Source organism: Oncorhynchus mykiss, chromosome 26 (assembly GCF_057628025.1).
Source record: "Oncorhynchus mykiss isolate SJ-2025 chromosome 26, ASM5762802v1, whole genome shotgun sequence".
Taxonomy (NCBI): domain Eukaryota; kingdom Metazoa; phylum Chordata; class Actinopteri; order Salmoniformes; family Salmonidae; genus Oncorhynchus; species Oncorhynchus mykiss.
The window spans coordinates 3,627,462-3,653,079 of NC_143047.1; the positions used below are offsets into that span (position 1 = coordinate 3,627,462).

The window sequence follows — 25,618 nt, forward strand, 5'->3', positions numbered from 1 at the left end:
GTGGAAAATAACACTACAGGCTGGATCCAACTTTGATGTAATGTCCTTAAAACAAGTCAAAATTAGGCTCAGTAGTGTGTGTGGCCTCCATGTGCCTGCATGACCTCCCTACAATGCCTGGGCATGCTCCTGATGAGGTGGAGGATGGTCTTCTGAGGGATCTCCTCCCAGACCTGGACTAAAGCATCCGCCAACTCCTGGACAGTCTGTGGTGCAACGTTGGTGGATGGAGCGAGACATGATGTCCCAGATGTGCTCAATTGGATTCTGGTCTGGGGAACGGGCGGGCCAGTCCATAGCATCAATGCCTTCCTCTTGCAGGAACTGCTGACACATTCCAGCCACATGAGGTCTAGCATTGTCTTGCATTAGGAGGAACCCAGGGCCAACCGCACCAGCATATGGTCTCACAAGGGGTCTGAGGATCTCATCTCGGTACCTAATGGCAGTCAGGCTACCTCTGGCGAGCACATGGAGGGCTGTGCGGCCCCCCAAAGAAATGCCACCCCACACCATGACCGACTCACCGCCAAACCGGTCATGCTGGAGGATGTTGCAGGCAGCAGAACGTTCTCCACGGCGTCTCCAGACTCTGTCACATGCTCAGTGTGAACCTGCTTTCATCTGTGAAGAGCACAGGGCGCCAGTGGCGAATTTGCCAATCTTGGTGTTCTCTGGCAAATGCCAAACGTCCTGCACGGTGTTGGGCTGTAAGCACAACCCCCACCTGTGGACGTCGGGCCCTCATACCACCCTCATGGAGTCTGTTTCTGACTGTTTGAGCAGACACATGCACATTTGTGGCCTGCTGGAGGTCATTTTGCAGGGCTCTGGCAGTGCTCCTCCTGCTCCTCCTTGCACAAAGGCGAGGTAGCGGTCCTGCTGCTGGGTTGTTGCCCTCCTAAGGCCTCCTCCACGTCTCCTGATGTACTGGCCTGTCTCCTGGTAGCGCCTCCATGCTCTGGACACTACGCTGACAGACACAGCAAACCTTCTTGCCACAGCTCGCATTGATGTGCCATCCTGGATGAGCTGCACTACCTGAGCCACTTGTGTGGGTTGTAGACTCCGTCTCATGCTACCACTAGAGTGAAAGCACCAGCAGCATTCAAAAGTGACCAAAACATCAGCCAGGAAGCATAGGAACTGAGAAGTGGTCTGTGGTCACCACCTGCAGAACCACTCCTTTATTTGGGGTGTCTTGCTAATTGCCTATAATTTCCACCTGTTGTCTATTCCATTTGCACAACAGCATGTGAAATTTATTGTCAATCAGTGTTGCTTCCTAAGCGGACAGTTTGATTTCACAGAAGTGTGATTGACTTGGAGTTACATTGTGTTGTTTAAGTGTTCCCTTTATTTTTTTGAGCAGTGTGTAATATATATATATATATATATTACATGCACTTTTGGTACCTGTTTCCTCCAGCCTCTTCACAGGGTCCTTTGCTGTTGCTCTGGGATTGATTTGCACTTTTCGCACCAAAGTACGTTCATCTCTGGGAGACTCATCTCCTTTCTGAGCGGTATGACGGCTTCGTGGTCCCATGGTGTTTATACTTGCGCACTATTGTTTGTACAGATGAACGTGGTACCTTCAGGCATTTGGAAATTGCTCCCAAGGATGAACCAAACTTGTGGAGGTCTACATTTTTTTCTGAGGTCTTGGCTGATTTATTTTAATTTTCCCAAAATGTCAAGCAAAGAGGCACTGAGTTTGAAGTTAGGCCTTGAAATATATGCACAGGTACACCTCCAATTGACTCAAATTATGTAAATTAGACTATCAGAAGCCTCTAAAGCCAGGACATCATTTTCTGGAATTTTCCAAGCTGTTTAAAGGCACAGTCAACTTAGTGTACGTAAACTTCTGACCCACTGGAATTGTGATACAGGGAATTATAAGTGAAATAATCTGTCTGTAAACAATTGTTGGAAAAATTACTTAAAGTAGATGTCCTAACTGACTTGTCAAAACTATAGTTTGTTAACAAGACATTTGTGGAGTGGTTGAAATACGAGATTTAATAACTCCAACCTAAGCGTATGTAAACTTCAGACCTTAACTGTACATATGAGATGATTAATGTAGGATATTTAAGCATTATTAAAGTGCCTCTATTTAATGTCACTAGTGATACCTTTATTAAAGTGGCCACAGATTTGAGTCTGTATATTGGCAGCAGCCTCTCTATGTTAGTGATGGCTGTTTAACAGGATGCCTTGAGAAAGAAGCTGTTTCTGAGTCTCTCGGTCCCAGCTTTGATGCACCTTTACTGACCTCGCCTTCTGGATGATAGCGGGGTGAACAGGCAGTGGCTCGGGTGGTTGTTGTCCTTGATGATCGTTTTGGCCTTCATGTGACATCGGGTGATGTAGATGTTCTGGAGGGCAGGTAGTTTGCCCCCGGTGATGCATTGTGCAGACCGCACTACCTTCTGGCTAGAGCCTTGCGGTTAAGGTCGGTGCAGTTGCCATACCAGACAGTGATACAGCCCGACAGGATGCTCTCGATTGTGCATCTGTAAAAGTGTCAGTGATTTAGATGACAAGCCAAATTTCTCCAGCCTCCTGAGGTTGTTGCGCCTTCTTCACCACACTGTCTGTGTGGGTGGACCATTTCAATTTGTCTGTGATGTGTACGCCGAGAAACTTAAAACTTTCCACCTTCTCCACTGCGGTCCCGTCGATGTGGGGGGTGCTCCGTCTGCTGTAAACCTGATGTCCACGATCATCTCCTTTGTTTTGTTGACATTGAGTGAGAGGTTATTTTCCTTGACACCACACTCCGATTGCCCTCACCTCCTCCCTGTAGGCCGTCTCGTCGTTGTTGGTGCATGGCCATGCAGTCATGGGTGAACAGGGAGTACAGGAGAGGGCTGAGAACACACCCTTGTGGGGCCCCAGTGTTGAGGATCAGTGGGGTGGAGATGTTGTTTCTTACCTTCACCACCTGGGGGCTGCCCATCAGAAAGTCCATGACGCAGTTGCACCCGCCCTGGGTCTCTAGCTTAATGACGAGTTTGGAGGGTACTATGATGCTAAAAGCTGAGCTGTAGTCAATGAATAGCATTCTTACATAGGTATTCCTCTTGTCCAGATGAGATAGGGCACTGTGCTGTGTGATGGAGATTGCATCATGAGCGGAGCTTTTGGGGCGGTAAGCAAATTGGAGTGTGTCTAGGGTATCAGGTAGGGTGGAAGTGATATGATCCTTGACTTGTCTCTCAAAGGTACTTCATGATGACAGAGGTGAGTGCAAAGGGGCAATAGTTCAGTTCCTTAGCTTTCTTGTAAACAGGAAAAATGGTGGCCATCTTGAAGCTGTTAATGTATGTGTTTCTATGCTGTATTGTCTAATTGTGTCTATAACATTTTTAACTCTGTCATGTGATGTACTGTAGACGTATAGTCCCTATCTAACATGTTGTGTAGCTTTAAGCCAGGGTTGGGGTTAATTCAAATTGAAAGTAGTCCATTCAGAAACTGATTTGAATTCAAACTGAAGTGGGTCTAGGGTGGCCAGTAAGGTGGTGTTGATATGGGGACAGTAGACTGTGACAGGGATTGGTTGAATATGTCCATAAACACACCAGCCAGCTAGTCTGCACATGCTCTGAGGACGCGGCTTGGGATGCCGTCTGGTCCGGCATCCTTGTAAGGGTTAACACGTTTAAATGTTTTACTCACGTTGGCCACGGAGAAGGAGAGCCCACAGGCTTTGGTAGCGGGCTGTGTCATTAGCACTGTATTGACCTCAAAGCGAGGAAAGAAGTTGTTTAATTTGTCTGTGAGTAAGACGTCGGTGTCCACGGTGGGGCTGTTTATCGTTTTGTAAACCGTGATTGACTGTAGACTGCCACATACATCTCGTGTTTGAGCCGTTGAATTGCAACTCTACTTTGACTCTATACTGACGCTTTGCTTGTTTGATTGCCTTGCGGAGAGAATAGCTACACTGTTTGTATTCGGTCATGTTTCCAGTCGCCTTGCCATGTTTAAAAGCGGTGGTTCGTGCTTTCCATCAATCCACAGTTTCTGGTTAGGAAAGGTTTTAACAGTCACATTGGGAACCAGATCTCCGATGCACTTTTTAATAAACTCGCTCACCAAGTCAGCTTATACATCAATATTACTGTCCGAGGCTATGTGGAACATATCCCAGTCCACGTGATTTAGGCAATATTGAAGCGTGGAATCTGATTGGTCAGACCAGCGTTGGTTGGACCTGAGCACGGGCGTTTCTTGTTTTAGTTTTTGCCTATAGCAAGGGAGCAATAAAATGGAGTCATGATCAGATTTGCCGAATGGAGAATGGGGAGGGCTTTGTATGCATCGCAGAAGTTAGAGTAGATTGGAACCACCAAGACTTCCTAGAGCTGGCCGCCTGGCCAAACTGAGCAATCGGGGGAGAAGGGTCTTGGTTAGGGAGGTGACCAATAACCAATGGTCATTCTGACAGAGCTCCAGAGTTCCTCTGTGGAAAAGGGAGAACATTCCAGAAGGGCAACCATCTCTGCAGCACTCCAACAATCAGGGTTGAATGGTAGAGTTGCCAGATGTAAGCCTCTCCTCAGTAAAAAGGCACCTAAACACTCTCATAACAAGATTATCTGGTCTGATTTGATTTGATTTAGATTTGATTTGATTTTGATTTGATGAAACCGTTGAACTCTTTGGCCTGAATGCCAAGCGTCATGTCTGGAGGAAACCTGGCACCATCCATACGGTGAACCATGTTGGTGGTAGCATCATGCTGTGGGGATGTTTTTCTGCAGCAGGGACTGGGAGACTAGTCAGGATCGTGGGAAAGATGAACAAAGGAAAATACAGAGAGATCCTGTTCCAGAGTGCTCAGGACCTCAGACTGGGGTGAAGGTTCACCTTCTAACAGGACATCGACCCTAAGCACACAGACAAGACAACGCAAGATTGGCTTCGGGACAAGTCCCTGAATTTCCTCGAGTGGCCCAGCCAGAGCCCGGACTTGAACCCGATCTAACGTCTCTGGAGAGACATGAAAATAACTGAGCAGCGATACTCCTCATCCAACCTGACAGAGCTTGAGAGGAATGGGAGAAACTTATTAAATACAAGTATGCCACGCTTGTAGTGTCACACCCCAGGAGCCTTGAGGCTCTAATCTTCGCCAAAGATGCTTCAACAAAGAACTTAGTAAAGGGTCTGAATACTTATGTAAATGTAATGTTTTTGTTTGTTGTTAATCAATTTGCTAAAATGTTGAAAAAAGCTGGGGTATTGTGGGTAGATTTTTTCTTTTTAAATTAGAATGAGGCTGTAACGTAAAAAATGGTAAAGTCAAGGAGTCTGAATAATTTCCGAATGTATTGTATAGTGTACATCCTCTGAAGTTGTTAATCAATTTAAAACTGTTTTTGCTTTGTCATTATGGGGTATTGTGTGTCGATTGATGATGATTTTTGTTATTGAATTCCTTTTAGAATAAGGCTGTAACGTAAAACGTGGTACAAGTCAAGGGGTCTGAATACTTTCCGAATGTATTGTATAGTGTACATCCTCTGCAGGTGCACTGCTACTGCTACTTTGTTGTGCTAGATGCTTGGGTTTTTGTGAAATTGATTCACAGAACTGGTAATACTGCCATGTGACATTTTTTGAACTCATGGGTTGTGTTGTTTAACTGCTTGTCCATCTCGTCCCTGTGTTTGGTTGTGTCGTTCAACTGCTTGTCCATCTGTCCCTGACTGTTGCCACTGCAGTCCATGGGGTCTGTGGCTTTCCGGATTGGAAAGGGGCGTGTTTTGAGGTACGATTGAGGAGACTAGGCCTGAAGTGAGGTATACTGTGGAGGCGTCACGTTTATATTTAGAGCATTCTCTACTCGAAATCAGCTAGTTTTGCATAGCTAACTATCTAAGCTAGTTGTTGTGAGGCATGGTGCAAGTGGGTACTGGCCAGACCTGCATGGGCACCAGCAAGTCGATCTTGCCCAGGTTTGCCCTAGGCTTTTATCACCACTTCTGTGAGAGGGGACCCATGGTAAGAGTGCAGGTACTTTGTATTTGTGAAGTGGAATTCTTCCTATGTGAGAAATTGTCCTTTTACTGGTATGTTGATTTAAAAAGGGAGTACACTCAGCACCATAGAGGGACAGAGCTGCTGCCGTCTTCAATTCCTCTTACCAGCGTGTCTTTTTGAACCAAACACTCCACTTGTTTGTCTAGGACTCGTCAAAACAGAACGAGGACTGCCAGTTTAGGGGCATTGACACCTTTGATGACTCTCCGGACGCTCCGCTTTTCTACATATTTATTATTTGTTGAGGCAAATACATGTCATTTTTTTGTCTAAAAAAAGTCAGACAACAGACAACAGGCAAAGTCAGACAACAGAACTTCAGGTGACAGAACCTTCTTGGACTGACGAACTTGAGGGATCGAGATGGTATGTTTCCGGTTTTCAGTGATACTGTATTTAACCAATACAGTAGCCCCTGAAAGCTGGATGTGGGAACTCCACTTAGGCGTTTCTTTTACGTTTGTTACGTTAGGTTACCCCCCAACCAATGGTCCAGGTTAGAACTCAGGAAGGGATCTTAGATCTGTGCCAAAGGCATCTTCTACCAAAAGCTATCATACGTCAGCCAAACATTCACTACCATGCCATGCCTTGAATGGTGAAGGTCACATGGCTATTGTGTGCTTTCAATCCGGATCAAGGTGTCCGATACAGTGGATCATTCCAGATAGGGTTTGCCCCCTCCCACCCTGACCATGCTATTTATTAGCATCCGCTGCATGTAATGTGAGATTACAGCAATTAGGCGCTAACGCTCCGGCAAACAGGAATGTATGTTTTCTATCTGCACCTTTTGGTAGATGCCATAGAGCTGGGATGTCATTACAGGAATTTTATCACTGTGCCGGGTAATGGAATCCGGGGTGGGCTGAGAGATTGTGTTGTCACCGCTTTCTGACAGACGAGCACTGGTTTCCTCACAGACACCATCCCCCACCCCTCCTTCTTGGGGGACTTGTGAGACCAATTCTGTGGATCATAAAGGGAGAGAGGTGTGTTAAAAGGCTGGGGTGTGATGGCCAGAGGGGGTTACAAGAAATTGAGTGGAGAGGCAGGGGTGTGTGTGTGTGCATGCATTTGTGCGTGTGTGATTGGGGCCTAGTTTGGGTGGGCTTATCCATTCACCCAGGAGCAGCTCCCACAGGAGAGAGGCGAGATTGTGACTACACACACACACGCACACACACACACACACACACAGGAGGGGAAATCAGGTACGGGCGGGTCATTAATGTTCACCGGTTTTCACAGCAGGATAATGGATAATGGGCTGGTGCGTATGGATGCATTTGTAGGCTGGGATCCCGAGTTTCCATTAACTAGCCCCATCCGTGGCAATATTTTACAAGTGTAAAATCACACGGGGAGGGAGAGGCAAACAAGACAAACGTATGTATATCTGACCTGTCTCCCGCCTGACTGAAGCACCTTTGACCCCCAGTAGTCACTTTTGGGGTCTGTTTAGAAGGCTGGAAATGTTGCAAAATGTAAACAGATACATATTTTTTAGAAGAGACGTGATTTTCGGTACAATAGCAGAATGCGTTAAGATGGTAGCTTGTCTCTGGTCACAGGTTGCGGAATGGTTAAGAAAAATCACAACATGCACTTAAAATGAACCCTACAAATAGCAGTGTTGGGCGATTTAGAAAGCCATAGTCAGTCAATAAATAATTTAATAATACTCGTAGGAAAGGTTTTCATCTTTTAGCTCACAATCCGTGGATACTATATGATTAGAAAGGTTTAAAAGAATTGAAAAATATATGGCACATGGAAACCACACAAGGGTGGTCTATGCTGATCGGTGTGACGGGCTGAAGGTTGCAATTAAAAGAGCTTATGCTTGGTAATGTATTATTTGACTGCGTTATATAAAAGTACCATGTATGTCAAGTGTGTACGTAAAATGTGAATGCAAAATGTATGTATACATAGCAGAAAAGCTGTAAAAAAAAAAATATATATATATATATATATACACACACAGTGCCTTGCGAAAGTATTCGGCCCCCTTGAACTTTGCGACCTTTTGCCACATTTCAGGCTTCAAACGTAAAGATATAAAACTGTATTTTTTTGTGAAGAATCAACAACAAGTGGGACACAATCATGAAGTGGAACGACATTTATTGGATATTTCAAACATTTTTAACAATGTGAATCTGAATGATCCAATGTTGACCTAAATGACTAATGATGATAAATACAATCCACCTGTGTGTAATCAAGTCTCTGTATAAATGCACCTGCACTGTGATAGTCTCAGAGGTCCGTTAAAAGCGCAGAGAGCATCATGAAGAACAAGGAACACACCAGGCAGGTCCGAGATACTGTTGTGAAGAAGTTTAAAGCCGGATTTGGATACAAAAAGATTTCCCAAGCTTTAAACATCCCAAGGAGCACTGTGCAAGCGATAATATTGAAATGGAAGGAGTATCAGACCACTGCAAATCTACCAAGACCTGGCCGTCCCTCTAAACTTTCAGCTCATACAAGGAGGAGACTGATCAGAGATGCAGCCAAGAGGCCCATGATCACTCTGGATGAACTGCAGAGATCTACAGCTGAGGTGGGAGACTCTGTCCATAGGACAACAATCAGTCGTATATTGCACAAATCTGGCCTTTATGGAAGAGTGGCAAGAAGAAAGCCATTTCTTAAAGATATCCATAAAAATTGTCGTTTGAAGTTTGCCACAAGCCACCTGGGAGACACACCAAACATGTGGAAGAAGGTGCTCTGGTCAGATGAAACCAAAATTGAACTTTTTGGCAACAATGCAAAACGTTATGTTTGGCGTAAAAGCAACACAGCTGAACACACCATCCCCACTGTCAAACATGGTGGTGGCGGCATCATGGTTTGGGCCTGCTTTTCTTCAGCAGGGACAGGGAAGATGGTTAAAATTGATGGGAAGATGGATGGAGCCAAATACAGGACCATTCTGGAAGAAAACCTGATGGAGTCTGCAAAAGACCTGAGACTGGGATGGAGATTTGTCTTCCAACAAGACAATGATCCAAAACATAAAGCAAAATCTACAATGGAATGGTTCAAAAATAAACATATCCAGGTGTTAGAATGGCCAAGTCAAAGTCCAAACCTGAATCCAATCGAGAATCTGTGGAAAGAACTGAAAACTGCTGTTCACAAATGCTCTCCATCCAACCTCACTGAGCTCGAGCTGTTTTGCAAGGAGGAATGGGAAAAAATGCCAGTCTCTCGATGTGCAAAACTGAGAGAGACATACCCCAAGCGACTTACAGCTGTAATCGCAGCAAAAGGTGGCGCTACAAAGTATTAACTTTATTGCTCCTACCTGAGACGCAGATGTCTCATCTAGACACCTGGAAATGCAAATGCGCTACGCTAAATAATAAATGTACTCGTTAAAACTCAAACGTTCATTAAAACACATATGCAGGGTATTGAATTAAAGCTACACTCGTTGTGAATCTAGCCAACAAGTCAGATTTTTAAAATGCTTTTCGGCGTAAGCATGAGAAGCTATTATCTGATAGCATGCAACACCCCAATATACCTGAAGGGGACGTAAACAAAATAATTAGCGTAGCCGGCGCTACACAAAACGCAGAAATAAAATATAAAACATTCATTACCTTTGATGATATTCTTTGTTGGCACTCCTATATGTTCCATAAACATCACAATTGGGTCTTTTTCCCGATTAAATCCGTCCATGTATGCCCAAAATATCCATTTGTATAGCCTTTCTGGTTCAGGAAAAAAGCTCCCTTCCAACACGCAACGTCATTTTTAAAAATTATATAAGTTGCCTATATTCTTTGACAAAACACTTCAACCTACTTTTGTAACCCAACTTTAGGTATTTGTAAACGTTAATAAGCGATCAAATTGATCACTGGGCGATCTGTATTCAATAGCAGCTACTCAAGAAAACGATGTCCTTTGTCTCTCTTCTAAAATCGATTGCTGTATGCTGGACAGAATGAAGGATCTATTTGTCATTACACAAAGGATTTTTGTCAATGAAAATGACGTTTTTGGCGACATCGTGTGGAAGTTGTAGGAACCGCAAGCTCCCTGCTATATATTTTTGCTTGCAATAAACAATTCAGAGACTGGCGGATGAATACTTTTCTGTGGTTTTTGTGACCAGGTTTTTCTTGGGATTTCGCTTGCTGTTCACGTTCTGTTATAGTCACAGACGTTATTTAACCAGTTTTAGAAACTTCAGAGTGTTTTCTATCCACACATACTAATCATATGCATATACTATATTCCTGGCATGAGTAGCAGGACGCTGAAATGTTGCGTGATTTTTAACAGAATGTTAGAAAAAGGAGGGGGTAGTTTAAGGGGGCTGAATAATTTTGCACGCCCAATTTTTCAGTTTTTGATTTTAAAAAAAAGTTTGAAATATCCAATACATTTCGTTCCACTTCATGATTGTGTCCCACTTGTTGTTGATTCTTCACAAAAAAATACAGTTTTATATCTTTACGTTTGAAGCCTGAAATGTGGCAAAAGGTCGCAAAGTTCAAGGGGGCCGAATACTTTCGCAAGGCACTGTATATATTATTTTTTTTATTATTAAATGGTTGCCCCCATTTACTTACCAAAAATGCCTCGTTTTCTAAGTTTGCCGTATTGTACGTTCTCTTTAACTCTTTTTTTGTATCGGCATTAGCACAGTACAGTATACTTTATTAGAGGCTGGTGGGTGGAGCTATAACTGGACAGGCTCCTTGTAATGGCTGGAACGGAATAAATTGAACGGTATTAAACATATGGAAATCACATGTTCGACTCCGTTCCATTAACTCCATTCATTACAATGTGTCCCAAAGCAGTCTCTTCTGTCCCATAGACACATTTTTTTCAAAGAGTAATTTGGATTAACTATCTTCTCAAGCTCGCTGGGACTGGCTACTCAGCCTGCATGACATTCTCTTGCTGTCCTGCTCTCGCTCCAAACTGTTCTATTCAACCAGGCCCTCAGAGCTCTGGACACCCATCCAGATGACCTAACATCCGCCATCAAGAGAAAAAGAAGGAGAGAGGCGAGAACCGCTGCAAAGCAAACAAACTGCTTTGGCTCGTGCTAAGAGACTGAGAGACAGGAAAATCAATAATGGCAGCCACCCAGACAGCAAAATAAAGGAGGCCTTACAGCAGTGCGTCGCCTGCAAGAACTACAAATTAATAAGTAAATGTTGTTTAGAGAAATATTACCCCTGCAGTGGTTGTGGTGCAGTCGACAAATGTGGAGCTGAAAGACATGGGAAAAAGAAGCAGGGCGGGCGGGTGTATTGGGGATGACATACACAGAGTTTCTTTCATTTTTGTTCCTATCAGAATTTGTATTTGTATACCCATAGGGAATTGTGAATCCACATGTACTGTAGCTTACCGATATATAGGAGACACAAGTTTCCCTTTCAAAGAGAGAATAGATACGTATCATTAAGGCTTTCTCCTAGACTTGTCAATGGATGGGAGCTGTATTTCATGTATACAGGCTTATCTTGTCGTGTCTAACAAAAGAGGTAAGATAATGCGACACTAAAGCATCACATTTGTCTTTACATTTTCTAGGATAGGGTCAATGGAGACCTGAACTGGGTACCAAAGTGGAATGCACGCAACACAGAGATATCATACACAGAATCAGTCATAAATGTGGACACACCTACTAATTCAAGGGTTTGTCTTTATTTTTACTATTTTCTACAATGTAGAATAAATAGTGAATACATCAAAATTATGAAATAACACATATGGAATCATGTAGTAACCAAAAAAGTTCTAAACAAATCAAAATACATTTTATATTTGAGATTCTTCAAAGTAGCCACCCTTTGCCTTAATGACAGCATTGCACACTCTTGGCAGTCTCTCAACCAGCTTCACCTGGAATGCTTTTCCAGCAGTCTTTAAGGAGTTCCCACGTATGCTGAGCACTTGTTGGCTGTTTTTACTTCACACTGCGGTTCAACTCATCCCAAACCATCTCAATCGGGTTGAGGTCAGGTAATTGTTGAGGCCAGGTCATCTGATGCAGCACTCCATCCCTCTCCATCTTGGCCAAACAGCCCTTACACAGCCTGGAGGTGTTGGGTCAAATCAAATCAAATTTTCTTTGTAAAATACACATGGTTAACAGAATTTAAGGCTAGAATAGCGAAATACTTGTGCTTCTAGTTCCGACAGTGCAGTATTATCTAACAAGTGATGTAACAATTCCACAACAACTACCTTATACACACAAATCTAAAGGGATTAAGAATAAGAATATATGGATGAGCGATGACCGAGCAACATAGGCAAGATGCAATAGATGGTATAAAATACAGTATATACAGTTGAAGTCGGAAGTTTATATACAGTACACCTTAGCCAAGTACATTTAATCTCAGATTTTCACAATTACTGACATTTAAACCAAGTAACAATTCCCTGTTTTAGGTCAGGTAGGGTCACCACTTTATTTTAAGAATGTGAAATGTCAGAATTATAGTCGAGAGAATTGTTTATTTCAGCTTTTATTTATTTCATCACATTCCCAGTGGGTCAGAAGTTTACATACACTCAATTAGTATTTGGTAGCATTGCCTTCAAATTGCTTAACTTGGGTCAACTGTTTCGGGTAGCAAGCTTCCAACAATAAATTGGGTGAATTTTGGCCCAATCCTCCTGATAGAGCTGGTGTAACTAAGTCAGATTTGTAGGCCTAATTGCTAGCACACGCCTTTTCAGTTCTGCCCACAAATGTTCAATAGGATTGAGGTCAGGGCTTTGTGATAGCCACTCCAACCCCTTAACTTTGTTGTCCTGAAGCCATTTTGCCACAACTTTGGAAGTATGCTTGGGGTCATTGTTCATTTGGAAGACCCATTTGCGACCAAGCTTTAACGTCCTGACTGATGTCTTGAGATGTTGCCTCAATATATCCACATAATTTTCCTACCTCATGATGCCATCTATTTTGTGATGTGCACCAGTCCCTCCTGCAGCAAAGCACCCCCACAACATGATGCTGCCACCTACGTGCTTCACAGTTGGGATGGGGTTCTTCGGCTTGCAAGCCTCCCCTTTTTCCTCCAAACATAACGATGGTTATTATGGCCAAACAGTTCTATTATTGTTTCATCAGACCAGAGAACATTTCTCCAAAAAGTACAAACTTTGTCCCCGTGTGCAGTTGCAAACTGTAGTCTGGCTGTTTTATGGCGATATTGGAGCATTGGCATCTTTCTTGCTGAGCGGCCTTCCAGGTTATGTCGATATAGGTCTTGTTTTACTGTGGAAATAGATGCTGGAGGAAACAGGTTCAAAAGCATCTTCACAGGGTCCTTTGCTGTTTTGGGATTGATTTGCACTTTTCGCACCAAAGTACGTTCATCTCTAGGAGACCGAACGAGTCTCCTTCCTGAGCAGTATGACGGCTGTGTGGTCCCATGGTGTTTATACTTGCGTACTATTGTTTGTACAGATGAACATGGTACCTTCCGGCGTTTGGAAATTGCTCCCAAGGATGAACCAGAGTTGTGGAGGTCTACAATTTTTTTTCTGAGGTCTTGGCTGATTTCGTTTTATTTTCCCATGATGTCAAGCAAAGATGCACTGAGTTTGAAGGTAGGCTTTGACATACATCCACAGATATAACTCCAATTGACTCAAATTATGTCAAATAGCCTATCAGAAACTTCTGGACTTTTCCAAGCTGTTTATAGGCACAGTTAACTTAGTGTATGTAAACTTCTGAACCACTGGAATTGTGATACGGTGAATTAAAAGTGAAATAATCTGTCTGTAAACAATTGTTGGAAAAATTACTTGTGTCATGCACAAAGTAGATGTCATATCCGACTTGCCAAAACTATAGTTTGTTAACAAGAAATTTGTGTAGTGGTTGAAAAACGAGTTTTAATGACTCCAACCTAAGTGTATGTAAACTTCCGACTTCAACTGTACATATGAGATAAGTATGTAAGATATGTAAACATTATTAGTGCAGTTAACGTACCAGGTGCGGCAGGTAGCCTAGTGTGTTGGACTAGTAACCGAAAGGTTGCAAGATCGAATCCCTGAGCTGACAAGGTAAAAATGTGTCATTCTGCCCCTGAACAAGGCATTTAACCCACTGTTCCTAGGCCGTCATTGAAAATAAGTATTTGCTCTTAACTGACTTGCCTAGTTAAATAAAGGAAAGAAGAAAAAAAAAACATTTAAAAAGTGGTGATGCAGCCCAACAGGATGCTCTCAATTGTGCATTTGTAAACGTTTGTGAGGGTTTTAGGTGACAAGCTACATTTGTCTGTGTGGGTGGACCATCTTAGTTTGTCCGTAATGTGTACGCCGAGGACTTTCCAACTTCTCCACTACTGTCCGGTCGATGTGGATAGGTGGGGCGCTCCCTCTGCTGTTTCCTGAAGTTCACGATAATCTCCTTTGTTTTGTTGCTAGTGAGTAAAAGGTTGTTTTCCTGACACCACACCCCGAGTGCCCTCACCTCCTCCTTGTAGGCTGTCTCGTCGTTGTTGGTAATCAAGCCCACTACTGTTGTGTCGTCTGCAAACTTGATGATTGAGTTGGAGGCGTGCATTGCCACACAGTCATTGGTGAACAGGGAGTACAGGAGGGGGCTGAGCACGTACCCTTGTGGGGCCCCAGTGTTGAGGATCAGCGAAGTGGCGATATGGCGTCCTGTCAGAAAGTCCAGGTACCAATTGCGCAGGACGGTGTCGAGACCCAGGGCCTCAAGCTTAATGATGAGCTTGGAGGGTACTATGGTGTTGAATGCTGAGCTGTAGTTAGATGGAATGTCGTATCGCTGCAGAACGCAGTGGTAGCCATGCTACCAAGTGTGTCTTGAATTCTAAATAAAATCACACACATTGCCGCCAGCAAAGCACCCCCACACCATCACACCTCCTCCTACATGCTTCATGGTGGTAACCACACATGTGGAGATCATCCGTTCACCTACTCTGCATCTCACAAAAACACGGCGGTTGGAACCAAATATGTCAAATTTGGACTCATAAGACAAAAGGACAGATTTTCAACGGTCTAATGTCCATTGCTCGTGTTCGTTGGCCAAATCAAGTCTCTTCTTATTATTGGTGTCCTTTAGTATTGGATTCTTTGCAGCAATTCGACCATGAAGGCCTGATTCATGCAGTCTCCTCTGAACAGCTGATGTTGAGATGTGTCTGTTACTTGAACTCTGTGAAGCATTTATTTGGGCTGCAATTTCTGAGGCTGGTAACTCTAATGAAGGTATCCCTCTGCAGCAGAGGTAACTCTGGGTCTTCCTTTCTTGTGGCGGTCCTCATGAGAGTCAGTTTCATAGTGCTTGATTGTTTTTGCGACTGCACTTGAAGAAACTTTCAAAGTTCTTGGACTGTAATTTCTCTTTGCTTACTTGAACTGTTCTTGCCATATGGACTTGGTCTTTTACCAAATAGGGCTATCTTCTGTTTGCAAACCCTATCTTGTCACTACACAAAAGATTGGCTCAAACACATTAACCTTTCTGATCTCCCCATCCCGGATCCGGGATCGTGAATACAGACTCAAGCTCATTACCATAACGCAACGTTAACTATTCATGAAAATCGCAAATGAAATGAAATAAATATGCTAGCTCTCAAGCTTAGCCTTTTGTTAACAACACTGTCATCTCAGATTTTCAAAATATGCTTCTCAACCATTGCAAAACAAGTATTTGTGTAACAGTATTGATGGCTAACGTAGCATTTAGCATTAGCATTCAGCTGGCAACATTTACACAAAAAAACAGAAAAGCATTCAAATAAAATCATTTACCTTTGAAGAACTTCAGATGTTTTCAATGAGGAGACTCTCAGATAGCAAATGTTCAGTTTTTCCTGAAAGATTATTTGTTTAGGACAAATCGCTCAGTTTTCTGCGTCACGTTTAGCTATGAAAAAACCCCTGTATCCAGGATTGTGTAAATCTATCAGCAAGCTCATTAGCATAACACAACGTTAACTATTTATGAAAATCGCAAATGAAATGAAATAAATATGCCATCTCTCAAGCTTAGCCTTTTGTAAACAACACTGTCATCTCAGATTTTCAAAATATGCTTCTCAACCATAGGAAAACAATCATTTGTGTAAAAGTAGCTAGCTAGCGTTAGCATTTCGCGTTAGCATTTAGCGTTAGCATTAGCGTTAGCATCCAGCACGCAACATTAACAAAAACATAAAAGCCTTCAAATAAAATCATTTACCTTTGAAGAACTTCTGATGTTTTCAATGAGGATACTCTCAGTTAGATAGCAGATGCTCAGTTTTTCCAAAAAGATTCCTTGTGTATTAGAAATAGCTCCGTTTTATACATCACATTTGGCTACCAAAAAAAATCTGAAAATTCAGTCCTCAAAACGTGAACTTTTTTCCAAATTAACTCCATAATATCGACTGAAAACATGGCAAACGTTGTTTAGAATCAATCATCAAGGTGTTTTTCACATATCTCTTCATTGATACATCGTTCTTGGACACATGCTTTCTCCCCTGAATCAAATGGTAAAGTAGAAGCAGCTGGCAATTGCGCACCGAATTCGACGCAGGACACCAGGCGGACACTTGGAAAATGTAGTCTCTTATGGTCAATCTTCCAATGATATGCCTACAAATACGTCACAATGCTGCTAAGACCTTGGGCGAACGACAGAAAGTGTAGGCTCATTCGTTGCGCAATCACAGCCATATAAGGAGAGAATGGAAAACAGAGCTTCAGAAATTCTGCTAATTCCTGGGTGATGCATCATCTTGGTTTCGCCTGTAGAATGAGTTCTGGGGCACTTACAGACAAAATCTTTGCAGATTCTGAAACTTCAGAGTGTTTTCTTTCCAAAACTGTCAAGAATATGCATAGTCGAGCATCTTTTCGTGACAAAATATCGCGCTTAAAACGGGAACGTTTTTTATCCAAAAATGAAATAGCGCCCCTAGAGCTCTAACAGGTTAAGAAGGAAATAAATTCCACAAATTAACTTTTAACAAGGCACACGTTAATCTTGCGACGAGCAATCCCGTATCCGGGAGCATAATCATAGCCTCAAAGCATTAGCATAACACAGCGGACATAAATACCCCTAGACACTTTTCCTATTCATGAAAATCGCAAATGAAATGAAATAAATATATTCAAACACAAGCTTAGCCTTTTGTTAACAACACTGTCATCTCAGATTTTCAAAATATGCGTTACAGCCAACGCTAGACAAGCATTTGTGTAAGTTTATCATGGCATAATACTATGCTAGCTCTGCTGGCAGCAGGCAACAACGAAAATAAGAAAAACAACCAAATTAAATAATTTACCTTTGAAGAACTTCGGATGCTTTCACTCAGGAGACTCCCAGTTAGATAGCAAATGTTCCTTTTTTCCAAAAATATTATTTTTGTAGGCAAAATAGCTCCCGTTTCTTCATCATGCTTGGCTGAGAAATCGACCGGAAAATGCTGCAACTATAACGACAAACTTTTTTCAAAATTTGCTCCATAATATCGACAGAAACACGGCAAACGTTGTTTAGGATCCATCCTCAAGGTGTTTTTAACATATATATTCGATAATATATCCGTCGAGGCAATTGGTTTCTCATAAGAAGCGATTGGAAAAATGGCTACCTCAGTATTTTATCTGGGTTTCGCCTGTAACATCAGTTCTGTGGCACACACAGACAATATCTTTGCAGTTTTGGAAACGTCAAGAGTGTTTTCTTTCCAAAGCTGTCAATTATATGCATAGTCGAGCATCTTTTCGTGACAAAATATCTTATTTAAAACGGGAACATTTTTCATCCAAAAAATTTAATAGCGCCCCCTAATGCATAACTGGTTAATTGAAATGCATTCCAGGTGACTACATCATGAAGCTGGTTGAGAGAATGCCAAGTGTTCAAAGCTGTCATCAAGGCAAAGGGTGACTACTTTGAAGAATCACAAATATATTTTGATTTGTTTAATGCTTTTTTGATTACTACATGATTCCATGTGTGTTATTTCATAGTTTATGTCTTTACTATTATCCTACAATGTAGAAAATAGTACAAATAAAGAAAAACCCTTGTATGGGTAGGTGTGTCCAAACTTTTGACTGTTACTGTATATATATTTCAGAGAATTAAGATTAAAATAGCACAACAGGGTTGTAGTGGTGGGCTTTTAAAGCTTTTTAAAGCACATTGAGCCTCAGGTCCTCTATACAAAAATGTGTTCACATGCAATTTTCAGTTCTCAAATAATCAGTGTATCACAAAAGGCACAGCAAATCTTAAGTAGGCACGGAAAACTTCACACACAATTCTACAAGTAGGGATGAATATCAAGTCTCATAGACTAAAGTGCTCATGCAATTAATAAGGCCTTTGTACTAGGTCCAGGACTACTAGTATCACATTTTTAAACACTAGTATCACAAATTTAAACACAAAGCAGACCAAACTCTTTGGTCTTTTAAAAACCTGCTGTATGTAAAAAGTGTGCTATAACTTGGAAAGTAAATAAATGTGACTCTGGATGCCAACATCATGTTGTTTGTTTCTAACATTACTGCTGTTTCCTGAAGAAGTTCCATCCTCTGTGTGTTTTGTTTCCTGTATCGCAATTCTGGCATCATCCCGGCCCTACTTTATACATATATACAGTAAAACACAATAAATACTTTTTGTGACTGTCTTCAAGTCCCCCACACAACCACAAGACAAGCTGTACTCAGAATACTCACAATGAACGCTTTCAAATGCACAGACTGAAATAGGATTGTCAAATGCAAACTGGAAATTCTTTGACTATGGTTGATGCAGGGACTTTGAGACAGCAGCAGTTCTGTCCCTGTCCTTTCCCGGCTCCAGGAAATGCAGCCATTTTAAAGGTCAACTGCACTTCCTGATTTGGCCTGGTTTTTAATCAATGCTCATTTAGAAATGCTAGCGGCCATGACAGAAGGCCAACAAGAGTTGTCTTGGGGTGGATGTGGGTGTTTCTTGGATGTGTCTTTGCCATTCACAACAAACAAGGGCAGTAGCTAGCCAGTTCAAGTTTATTGATAGCTACAGTAGCTTATAACAAGCAACAAACATGTCATCAGGTTTGCTTGATTATGTTAGCTAGCAAGGATCAAATCTGTCTTCAGGTGCAATGACAGCGATGTTAATCTCACTTTACACGTTAGGTAGAGGCTATGCATCTAGCTAGTTATCATAGCGGCATAGCCTATTAAATAATGAAATGTAACTAGCTAGCTATAAACAAAATGTAGCTACTTACCAACAACACACCAGTCGCAGGTTTAATGGTTGACAGCCCAAGTAGAAGCTATTCGGATATAATCCATATTCTGAGGGGTTTACTACAAAGCGGGATCAATGAGTTAGGCAGCAAACTTTGATAAAAAACTGAACAAACTATTGATTTTCCGGTTCATTAAGAAAGCTAAACTTGTGTTTTTTGTTTTTGAGTCAATTAGACCATGCCCATTTCAAGCCAACTCATTGATCCTCATTTTTTTATACCCCTCTGGCATCTGCCCAGGATTGTTGAATAACTTTATGGAAGTCCATTTTCACTGGAGTATCTATTTCATGAGCAAGTACTAACCACTGTCTGGGAAGAAATTCCAGTGGGTGAGTTTGTTTTGCGTGAACCTGTGCCCCGGGTGGGTGGGTTTACTAGTTTTTGACCTAAAGAGAGGTCTCTGCCTGCCCGGGGCAACGGGAAATGCAAAGCGAACTCACCCAGTCTTTTGCCAGAAAACATGGTGCCACTAGGTGTTAATAGGTATAAGGGGACAGGAATTTTTTAATCCAAACCCAACCTTAATTTACTCGTTGTGACGCACTCAGGTTCCAAATGCCGTTCAAGATGAGACTGACTTTATGACCAAAATTATCTTATTTACACTTTGTTTTCAATTTTGACACTAGAATTAATGTTCTTGACTAATATTGATGCGAAATAAGCTGTTTAGGATTTTTTTTTTTTTTAGTGGCAGTCATTCTTTAAGATACCAGTTGGATGTGCTCATCACAATCACACCTACAATCAATTAACACAAATAGACCAATAGCAAGCTCACAGTTCACAATCTCATGATTACCATAATGAATCTAATAGAGGCACCTCCCTATACATGGTCCATGTCCAAGGCTAACGGCATTTCCATTTTTGTCACTTTTATAAAAAGCAGTGGAGACTCAAGTTTGTGCTAGGACACAAGATATTGTTAACTAACCAGAATTCAATGTGAAATAAACAAAACGTTCAGACATGTCACAGCCAGATGGGGCCGACAGAGATGGTTGCCTTGCGTTGAGTCCTTACAAAACTATGCAGTATTTAGTTTTATGCATTATTTCTTACATTGTTAGCCCAGAAAACTGGATATAAGAGCGATGTCAACTTACCAACATTACGACCAGGAATACGACTTTCCCGAAGCGGATCCTTTGTTCGGACCACCACCCAGGACATTGGATCTAATCCCAGAAACCGAACCAAAACAACGTCGCCGCAGAAGAGGTAGACCGAGCAGCCTCCTGGTCAGACTTCGAAGGCATACACACTTCTGAGTATATTATTCGCCAATGTCCAGTCTAGACAACAAGGTGGACAAAATTAGGGTAAGGCTTGCCTTCCAGAGAGACATCAGAGATTGTAACATTCTCTGTTTTACGGAAACATAGCTCTCTCTGAATATGTTGTTGGAGTAGTTACAGGCACCGGGTTTCTTCATTCTTGGCGCCGACAGAAAAATAAACATCTCTTTGGGAAGAAGGGCGAGGGTGTATGCTTCATGACTAATGACTCATGGTGTAATCATAACAACATACATGAACTCAAGTCCTTTTGTTCACCTTACCTAGAATTCCTTCAAATCAAATGCCGACCACATTTTCTCCCAAGAGAATTCTCTTAAATTATAGTAACAGCCATGTATATCCCCCCCAAGCAGATACCACAACAGCCCTCAAGGAACATCACTGAACTCTATGTAAACTGGAAACCATATATCCTGAGGCTGCATGTATTGTAGCTGGGGAGTTTAACAGAGCTAATTTGAGACAAGGCTAACAAAATTTTATCAGCACATTGACTGTAGCACTCGCGCGGGCAATACTAAGGACCACTGCTACTCTAACTTCCGCAATGCATACAAGGCCCTCCCCCGCCCTCTCTTCGGCAAATCCGACCACGACTCCATTTTGCTCCTACGTCCTATAGACAGAAACTCAAACAGGATGTACCCTTGACTAGAACCATTCAACACTGATCTGACCAATCGGAATCCACGCTACAAGATTGTTTTGATCGTGCAGACTGGGAAATGTATACACTGATTCGGTGAGTGAGTTTATAAGGAAGTGCATCAGAGATGTTGTACCCACTGTGACAATTAAAACCTATCCTAACCAGAAACACTTTATTTACCCGCTTTGAGGACAATACAGTGCCACCGACACGGCCCGCTATCAAGGACTTCTCCGTGGCCGATGTAAGACATTTAAAAATGTTAACCCTCGCAAGGCTGCTGGCACAGATGGCATCCTTAGCCGCGTCCTCAGAGCATGTGCAGACCAGCTAGCTGGCTGGTGTCTTTACGGACATATTCAATCCCAGTCTGCTGTACCCACATGCTTCAAGATGGCCACCATTATTCCTGTACCCAAGAAAGCAAAGATAACTGAACTAAATGACTACCACCCCATAGCACTCACATCGGTCATCATGAAGTGCTTTGAGACTAGTCAAGGATCATATCACCTCCAACTTACCTGCCACCCTTGACCCACTTCAGTTTGCATATCACCCCAACAGGTCCACAGACGATGAAATCTCCATCACACTGCACAATCCTATCTTGACAAGAGGAATATCTATGTAAGAACGCTATTCATTGACTACAACTCAGCATTCAACACCATAGTAACCTCCAAGCTCATCATTAAGCTTGAGGCCCTGGATCTCAACACCACCCTGTGCAATTGGGTCCTGGACTTTCTGACTTGCCACTCTCAGCTGGTGAAGGTAGGAAACAACATCTCCACTTCGCTGATCCTCAACACTGGGGCCCCACATGGGTGCGTTCTCAGCCCCCTCCTGTACTCCCTGTTCACTCATGACTGTGTGGCAATGCACACCTCCAACTCAATCATCAAGTTTACAGACGACATAACAGTAGTGGGCTTGATTACCAACAACGACGACAGCCGACAGGGATCGTGGACTTCAGGAAACAGCAGAAGGAGCACCCCCCTGTCCACATCAATGGGACAGTAGTGGAGAAGGTGGAAAGTCCTCGGCGTACACATCACAGACAAACTGAAATGGTCCACTCACACAGACAGTTTGGTGAAGAACTTCAGGAGGCTGAAGAAATTTGGCTTGTCATCTAAAACCCTCACAAACTTCACAGATGCACAACTGGTAAGACAACTGCACCAGCCTCAACCGCAAGGCTCTCCAAGAGGGTAGTGCGGTCTGCACAACGCATCACCTGGGGCAAACTACCTGCTCTCCAGGACACCTACAGCACCCGATGTCACAGGAAGGCCAAAAAGATCATCAAGGACAACAACCACCCGAGCCACTGTCTGTTCATCCCACTACCATCCAGCAGGCGAGGACAGTACATGTGCATCAAAGCTGGGACCGAGAGACTGAGAAACCGCTTATATCTCAAAGACTGTTGAACAGCCATCACTAACACAGAGAAGATGCTGCCTACATAGACTCAAATCAATAGCCACTTTAATGGATCACTGGTCATGTAATAATGTTTACATATCTTACAGTATGTACATATGAGATGAGTTATGTATTTTATACCATCTATTGCATCTTGCCTATGCCGCTCGGCCATCGTTCATCCACATTTTTATATGTACATATTCTTATTCCATCCTTTTACATTTCTGTGTATTAGGTAGTTGTTGTGAAATTGTTAGATTACTTGTATGATATTACTGCACAGTCGGAACTAGAAGCACAAGCATTGCTACACTCGCATTAACATCTGCTAACCATGTGTATGTGACCAATAAAATTTGATTTGATTAACAATTGGGTTGAAACAAGTCAAAATATTTTAACTTCAATTACTTTTTCGAAAATCGAATTAGTCTTTTGTCGAAACAATGAAATCACACTGAAAATGTTGGTTGAAATAACATGGAAATCATGTAGATTCCATCCGTCTCCCAGTGACAGGCATACACTTTCCAGTCACGGCGGGCTGAAACCTTACCACCTCTGTTGCCCATGCCTGCCTGTTTCCCAGACTCTGCAGGAACCCAATCCTGTATTCATCGCTAATGCTTCATTAAAGATTCATACATTTTAGTGGTTTATTGAGGGCAGTCCAGAAACTGTACTGTCAGCGGCATGGAAAGGTCACAGGAAAAACTGATATTAATAGGTGCACTGGGATTCTTCTGCCGTCGCCATCGATTTTCTCTTAAATGTGACTAAATATCAACGGGTCTACAGGTGGGAGAGTGGCTTCTATGGAACCTGTGTGGGAGGAAAATAGTTCAAGTAAATTTGGAGGTTTTGGGCTTTGACTGGAATAGCAGACATTTCCTATCGGTGAAACTGTATGGTCGTCATTTTGGTGTATAGACGTTTATGTGTGTTTGAAAATGTCTGTTTATATGCTACTGTGCCAAAAATGGGATATTGGTATCCATACTAGAACCAGTTTCCTGGATTACTATGACCAATTCTGGACCAAGAACTGATTTTAAAAAAATCTGTGTCCGGAAAAACTGGCCTACAAGATGCATTACATACAATGTCACAAAATGCTCCATCCATGAAACACTTGCTGTCTGTGTCCCAAAGGCACCCTATTCCCTACATTGTGCACTTATTTTGACCAGTGCCTTATGGTCAAAAGTAGTGTACTATGTAGGCAATAGGGTGCCATTTGGGACACACACACTTTCAATACTTAGCGCACTGCTAAGGGGCCTTTTAATGCCGTCTCAGATATCAATGCTCGTCTGGTATCGTCGCCATCCTCACAGAATGAAATAGAAGCCAAAAGCATCTAATGAAACTAAAACAGGTTGGCTATAGTTTACACAGATTTTAATAATAGTCCTGAGAGCGTTGCGCTAGCAATGCCAAGATTGTGGTTTCAATTCCCGCATGGATCAGACAAACTGTATTCACCCACTGTACTTGAAGGGGAAGTTTCCTGGCACAGATTAAGCCTAGTAGTGGAAGAAAATGTAAAATCAATGGAGAATCTCCATTGAAAATGCTTTTTAGTCCAGGATTAGGTTGAATCTGTGTCCAGGAAACCACCCTGAAATTGCCATAAAGGATTAATATAACAATAGCTGACTAATCATACACTTTGCTGATTGACTGGTTATCACAGACATTATTCGTTCTGAAATGGGCTCAGTTGGTAATAATGTGTTTAAGATGTAACTGAACCCATGCTTTTGTGATAATTGTTCTGGAATCTAATATAAGTCTAGCGTTTCACTCGCTGCCCGGACATCAGCCTTTCTATTGCATTAGTAAATTAATCAGACTCCAACTACTGTGTCCACCTCGAGTCTTAAGAGAACACTTTCGTGTACACCTGGGCAGACCTAGCGATATGGGGCCTGGTTTTAAAATGCATTGAAGGGCCCCCCTAGCCGAAATTATCCCTGGTAAATTAACTGCTATGATTATCTGACAATTAAAAATACCTTGTTCATATAAGTGTTTAATTTCTTTGAAGCTATGAAGCTGTCACACAATGTAAAATGTATGAATAACATACATTTTACATTAAACAGTCAGTGTGGGCCCCAGTTTAATTTAAAACCTATGAAACATAGCTAAGGCAGCCTGTGTGTACATACACACACACTCGCTCTCAAACTCTACAATTTTGTAGATTCACTGCCTTAAATTGCGCATTCCAAAAACATTTGTGTTCAATTACCTTCTATTAAACAAAATTGGGGGTTAAATTGTGTGTATGGATGACATTTGCATGGCCGGCCAAGAACCAGCTAAATGACAGGACTCCTTGTTTGTTGTGCTGCAAATGGATGTCTTTACCCTTAACAGCATTTCATCTTCAAATCCCCCTTTACCACTATTGAGCCACAGGCAGCTACAGATCCCATTTCCTAATAACCAACACACAAACTCACAGGCTACTCTCTCTCACACACCCACACCCACACAGTGGTAATAACAGTGCTAAGATGTAAGAATGAACAGAAAATCAGCTCTGACGATAATGGATAAGATCAAATAAATTATCTGGATTTTAGATTTCTTGAATTGCTCGATTTAAAATAGAACGGATACCAAGCTCAAAACGAGATAGGGAATAGGGCAGAAAGGTAACTGGGCTGTGTGCAGACAACTGAGCATATCGGTGGGCTAAGCATCTCTTATCCAAATTGGGGATAGTGGAGTACTACAAATTCTGCCCATGTGATGTTGGCTGCTGGCCAATGTTAGCGTTCGTTTGAAGCCACCTTTTGATCATACATAGGTTTATCTTATATCGAAAA

The 25,618-nt window shown here is 42.3% G+C and overlaps 1 long non-coding RNA gene across 3 annotated transcripts in view; it reads right to left on the reverse strand.

Moving 5' to 3' along the window:
* The window catches only part of LOC149971349 (uncharacterized), an 812,381-nt gene extending 795,476 nt beyond the window's left edge, over positions 1-16,905 (reverse strand). The window contains exons 1-3 of one of the 3 annotated variants that reach the window (XR_016492162.1): positions 16,310-16,905; positions 15,880-15,941; positions 6,277-7,029 (exon numbers count right to left, since the gene is read on the reverse strand). This is a non-coding gene — a long non-coding RNA (uncharacterized LOC149971349). Of the gene's footprint in view, positions 1-6,276; positions 7,030-11,740; positions 12,153-15,879; positions 15,942-16,309 lie in introns of those variants that run through there. The other 2 variants (XR_016492161.1, XR_016492160.1) reach the window with 2 other exon arrangements.
* Between the last annotated feature and the right edge of the window lie 8,713 nt (positions 16,906-25,618).